Below are 6,769 nucleotides of genomic sequence, written 5' to 3'. Positions count from 1 at the left end.
AGGGACAGATAGGGAGGGTGTTGATCCATCTGGTTGGAGAGACTAGTGGGGTGGAAGTCAGGAAGCGTATCACAGATCATCTGGCTGTATATACAGGGGAGCTGATGACCATACTGTTGGCCTTGTAGTGGGTGAAGGAAGTCGAGCCAGACAGAGCAGTTATTTGCTCTGATTCATGTGCAGTGTTAATGAGTCTCCAGTCCTTTATATCACGTAGTAGACAAGACCTGACTTATGAGGTGCTACAAACCCATGGCAGGATTGGACAGATGGGTATATACAGATCATATTTACATTGGTCCCAGCTCATGTAAGAGTGGAGGGGAATGAGGCAGTTGATGTACTGGCTAAACAAGCACTAAGTAGTGGGTGATGTTGATGTACTGGCTAAACAAGCACTAAGTAGTGGGGATGTTGATGTACTGGCTAAACAAGCACTAAGTAGTGGATGATGTTGATGTACTGGCTAAACAAGCACTAAGTATTGGGGATGTTGATGTACTGGCTAAACAATCACTAAGTAGTGGGTGATGTTGATGTACTGGCTAAACAAGCACTAAGTAGTGGGTGATGTTGATGTACTGGCTAAACAATCACTAAGTAGTGGGGGATGTTGATGTACTGACTAAACAAGCACTAAGTAGTGGGTGATGTTGATGTACTGGCTAAACAAGCACTAAGTAGTGGGTGATGTTGATGTACTGGCTAAACACGCACTAAGTAGTGGGTGATGTTGATGTACTGACTAAACAATCACTAAGTAGTGGGTGATGTTGATGTACTGGCTAAACAAGCACTAAGTAGTGGGTGATGTTGATGTACTGGCTAAACAAGCACTAAGTAGTGGGTGATGTTGATGTACTGGCTAAACAAGCACTAAGTAGTGGGTGATGTTGATGTACTGGCTAAACAAGCACTAAGTAGTGGGTGATGTTGATGTTTCAATGAGCAAAGCAGAGGCAAAAGGCCTGATTATGGACCGTGACGGTGGATAAATGGCAGGAGCAGTGAAATAGAGATACTAAGGGCAGGCATTTATTTCAAGTACTGAGTAAAGTTGTGGAGGGGAGAACGGCAGGAAGGCACAGAAGAGAGGAGGCAATATTTTTTACAAGATTAAGGGTGGGACACAGCCAGTTGAATAAGACCCTACTTGTGATAGAAAAGCATCCAACAGGAAAGTGTGAATATTGCCAGGAAACAGAGAACGTAGAGCATGTGTGGACATTATTGGAGGGAACGAGAGAGGATGAGATCTAGTATGAGGGAGAAGGGGATACAGGAAATGAGTTTAAAGAGTATATTTACTAGGGATACAGAAAATTAGTTTAAAGATTATATTGATTAGAACGTAATTAGATAAAGCCTCAGATATTTTATGATCTATTTTTAAGAGCAACGGGGCTGGTAGGTAGGATTTAGTTTCTCCATCTCTGGCCCACACTCCAGGACAGTAGGTGGCGGTAATGCACCATCACGTTGGATGCCAACCGCCGATAAACCCCAACGAAGAAGAAGAAGAAGCAAGAGAACTGCAGGAGATCCCAGTTGGCAGCTGCGAGAGATCTTTCAGTGCATTAGAATCATCTACATACCTGGTTTAGGAGTCCGCTGCCCCAAGATAGAATGGATCATGACAACTGACAAAGATCTACATACTAACACGCTAGGGAAAGAGAGAACGTACAGTTTAATTTAGTTTAATCTTGTAATCTTAATGGATGGTGTCGTAGACATGTCAGTACTGACAGAGATCTGGCCATTTCTTCAAACCATCATCTTTATTTCATATCGATTAAATATTGCAATAATGAGGCTAGTCGACCCCCCCTTGAGTGTTGGACTGAGTAACCTAACCTGAGACACAAATGCAGAGTCCTAAATATGGCTGACACTAACAATGCTCAGTCATGGTTGGTTCAACCCCCCCCCCCCCCTCCCCCCTCCCCCCTCCCATGCAATCCAAGGAGCATCATAATCCACTCTGGGTTCATCCTGTCGTTATCTGCACGTTGGGTCGTTGTCTTAACCCCACCCTGGTTTAGTTTTTCCAGATGCAAGGATGATTTAGAGACAGTGAGGGTATTGTTCTACTTCTAAACTATCTCTGGTAAAAGACATTCTTGAGTCTTTAACTCATTTTGTCAGCTCAAACCATCTCCGGGTGAACCCTACGCCCAGATGATCTGCAGGAAGCTAGAGTGGAAACCATCTCTATACAGATTTAAACAGAACAGAAATGTCCAGAGAGACGTCCCTGGTAAAGAAACGTAATGTAACTAACTGTATTACCTGTTAATGTCCCATCAACACAACTAGTCATGATGGGTTTACATTGACTCTGTACTGGTACCCCCTGTATATAGCCTCCACATTGACTCTGTACTGGTACCCCCTGTATATAGCCTCCACATTGACTCTGTACCGGTACCCCCTGTATATAGCCTCCACATTGACTCTGTACCGGTACCCCCTGTATATAGCCTCCACATTGACTCTGTACCGGTATCCCCTGTATATAGCTTCCACATTGACTCTGTACCGTAACACCCTGTATATAGCCTCCACATTGACTCTGTACCGGTACCCCCTGTATATAGCCTCCCCATTGACTCTGTACCAGTACCCCCTGTATATAGCCTCCACATTGACTCTGTACCGTAATACCCTGTATATAGCCTCCACATTGACTCTGTACCGGTACCCCCTGTATATAGCCTCCACATTGACTCTGTACCAGTACCCCCTGTATATAGCCTCCACATTGACTCTGTACCGGTACCCCCCTGTATATAGCCTCCACATTGACTCTGTACCATAATACCCTGTATATAGCCTCCATATTGACTCTGTACCGGTACGCCCTGTATATAGCCTCCACATTGACTCTATACCGATACCCCCTGTATATAGCCTCCACATTGACTCTGTACCGTAATACCCTGTATATAGCCACCACATTGACTCTGTACCGGTACCCCCTGTATATAGCCTCCATATTGACTCTGTACCGTAACACCCTGTATATAGCCTCCACATTGACTCTGTACCAGTACCCCCTGTATATAGCCTCCACATTGACTCTGTACCGGTACCCCCTGTATATAGCCTCCACATTGACTCTGTACCGGTACCCCCTGTATATAACCTCCACATTGACTCTGTACCGGTACCCCCTGTATATAGCCTCCACATTGACTCTGTACCAGTACCCCCTGTATATAGCCTCATTGACTCATTTAGTCTTATCTGACTCATTTAGTCTTCTTTGACTCAACAAAAAAGGGGGGAGTGATGCAACAACAATATTTTTCGTAACATTTTTTATTCATTTGTGACAATTTGTAGGATTTTCTTTTCACTTTGACATTATAGAGTAGTTTGGTGTCGATCAAAACATTACTAATGAAATCTATTCTAAATATACACATCTAATCTATAATCTATATCTATCTTTAATGCAACAAAATGTGAATGTGTGATGGTAGACTTTTATTACACAATTTTTATATAATTTTATTATTTATAATTTTTTATTCATTATTTTATATACTTTTCTTTTACACATACAATGCATTCGTACAATATTCAGAACATTCAATTTTTTTTGGTGCAGATTTATTCAAAATAAAAAAACAGAAATACCTTATTTGCAGTATTCAGACTCTTTGCTATGAAATATTGAAAATTGAGCTCAGGTGCATCCTGTTTCCATTGATCATCCTTGAGATGTTTCTACAACTTGATTGGAGTCCACCTGTGGTAAATTCTATTGATTAGACATGATTTGGAAAGGCACATATCTGTCTATATAAGATCCCACAGTTGACAGTGCATGTCAGAGCAAAAACCAAGCCATGAGGTCGAAGGAATTGTTCGTAGAGCTCCGGGTCGAGGCACAGATCTGGGAAAGGTATCAAAACATTTCTGTAGTGTTGAAGGTCCCCACAATACAGTGACCTCCATCAGTCTTAAATGGAAGAAGTTTGAAACCACCAAGACTCTTCCTAGAGCTGGCCACCCAGCCAAACTGAGAAATTGGGGGAGAAGGGCCTTGGTCAGGGAGGTGACCAAGAACCTGATGGTCACTTTGACAGAGCTCCAGAGGTCCTATGTGGAGATGGGAGAACCTTCCAGAAGGACAACCATCTCTGCAGCATTCAACTAATTAGGTCTTTATAGTAGAGTGGCCAGGCGGAAGCCACCCCTCAGTAAAAGGCACATGACAGCCCGCTTGGATTTAGCATAAAGGCCCCTTAAGGACTCTTAGACAACGAGAAAGAAGATTCTCTGGTCTGATGAGACCAAGATTGAACTCTTTGCCTGAATGCCAAGCGTCACATCTGGAGGAAACCAGGCACCGCTCATCACCTGGCCAATACCATCCCTACGGTGAAGCATGGTGATGGCTGCATCATGCTGTGGAGATGTTTTTCAGCGGCAGGGACCGGGAGACTAGTCAGGATCGAGGGAAAGATGAACGGAGCAAGGTAGAGAGATCCTGGATGAAAACCTGCTCCAGAGTGCTCAGGACCTCAGACTGGGACGAAGGTTCACCTTCCAACAGGACAACGACCCTAAGCACACAGCCAAGACAATGCAGGAGTGGCTTTTGGGACAATTCTATGAGTGGCCTAGTCAGAGCCAGGACTTGAACCCGATCGAACATCTCTGGAGACCTGAAAATAGCTGTGCAGCAACGCTCCCCATCCAACCTGACAGAGCTTGAAGGGATCTGCAGAGAAGAATTGGAGAAAATCCCCAAATACAGGTGTGCCAAGCTTGTAGCGTCATACCCAAGAAGACTTGAGGCTGTTAATCACTGCCAACGGTGATTCAACAAAGATCTGAGTAACGGGTCTGAATACTTACGTAAATGTGAAATTTCCATTTTTATTTTTAAAGCATTTGCATACATTTCTAAAAAATGTTGTTTTTGCTTTGTCGTTATGGGGTATTGTGTTGTTGTATTTAATCCGTTTTAGAATAATTCTGTAACGTAACAAAATGTGGAAAAAGGGAAGGGGTCCGAATTCTTTCCAAACGGCATCTTGTAGATTCATCTTTCGGCCCGGTACCAGGTTACCTTCAGATGAGTCCCCGTGACAATCGTGAGGTCAAGCAAAAAAATGGAGAACGCCATCGTGAGAATCTCATCTTCTCATCAGAGAGATGCTATACTCGTAGCCTCATGCCATGAAGATGCATCTCGTTACAACTCCGATGTGAAGTGTGTTTTTTTTCCCTCGAAGTTGCCGGGATGTCACGTTGTCCCTACTTATATCAGTAGATTTCATAACAACTTAAGTATTACCCAAACTTCTATTCAATCAAATAAACATCACTTAGCAAATAAACCATTCATGTCTTTTGTTGACAGTAGACCACTATTCATTGACACAATGAAAAAACGCCACCTGCTGGAGGGAGACAGAGTTTCAGGCGGTATTGGCTGAGCTACACGAGTAGCGCCATCTAGTGGTCGGAACGTGTTGTTGCCCCATAATATGGACTTCCTCGCTTCCTAACTAGATATAGTAGGCTACTATAAAATTACTTCATGTGAAAACACTTGAGCTTTTAAAAATGTGTTTCATTATTTTGTCAAACTCAATATTTACAGAATTAAACATACAACACTTCCCGCCATGTTATCCTAAATGTCTATTTTCCAGTCTCTTCATCCTTCTATCCCTCTATAGTTCTCCATCCATCCATCCGTTCTTCATTCATCCCTCAATCATTCCACCCCTTCTCTCTCGTCCTCCTCCTAAGTGTCTACTTTCCCGTAGGTGCCCTCCGGAGGGCGGTAGGGTTTAGGGAAGGTCTTCAGCTGGATGCTGTTGAAAGCATACTTCCTGCTTCTGATGTTCTTCTCAACGTTCTCCATTCTACAGCCCTCCCTAGAGATGTGTGCACACACACACACACACACACACACACACGCACGCACACACGCGCACACACACGACAGGATGAATGAATGGAACAATTGATTTCAGGGGATGAAACACAAAGACTTTCATAGTTGATGTGCATCACTGTCGGGGCTGAAAGTAGAGGACCAAGCGATAACACATACATGTACACAACCACACACACATGTACACAACCACACATACATGTACACAACCACACATACATGTACACAACCACACATACATGTACACAACCACACACACATGTACACAACCACACATACATGTACACAACCACACATACATGTACACAACCACACACACATGTACACAACCACACATACATGTACACAACCACACACACATGTACACAACCACACACACATGTACATAACCACACACACATGTACACAACCACACACACACACACAGTGATGGAGAGAGAGAGAGAGAGAGAGAGAGAGAGAGAGAGAGAGAGAGAGAGAGAGTAGAAAGCAGAGAGAGAGAGAGTAGAAAGCAGAGAGAGAGAGTAGAAAGCAGAGAGAGAGAGTAGAAAGCAGAGAGAGAGAGAGAGAGAGAGAGAGAGAGAGAGAGAGTAGAAAGCAGAGAGAGAGAGAGAGAGAGAGAGAGAGAGAGAGTAGAAAACAGAGAGAGAGAGTAGAAAGCAGAGAGAGAGAGTAAAAAACAGAGAGAGATAGTAGAAAACAGAGAGAGAGAGTAGAAAACAGAGAGAGAGAGTAGAAAACAGAGAGAGAGAGTAGAAAGCAGAGAGAGAGAGAGAGAGAGAGAGAGAGAGAGTAGAAAGCAGAGAGAGAGAGAGAGAGAGAGAGTAGAAAGCAGAGAGAGAGAGA

At 43.5% G+C, this 6,769-nt stretch overlaps 1 protein-coding gene across 2 annotated transcripts in view; it reads left to right on the top strand.

Moving 5' to 3' along the window:
- Window positions 1-6,769, top strand: part of LOC139415792 (galactose-specific lectin nattectin-like) — a 1,187,935-nt gene that overhangs the window by 493,192 nt on the left and 687,974 nt on the right. The window lies entirely within an intron of this gene.

The sequence above is a fragment of the Oncorhynchus clarkii genome, chromosome 9 (assembly GCF_045791955.1).
Source record: "Oncorhynchus clarkii lewisi isolate Uvic-CL-2024 chromosome 9, UVic_Ocla_1.0, whole genome shotgun sequence".
Lineage (NCBI taxonomy): Eukaryota > Metazoa > Chordata > Actinopteri > Salmoniformes > Salmonidae > Oncorhynchus > Oncorhynchus clarkii.
This window is presented reverse-complemented; position numbering and strand designations above follow the sequence as displayed.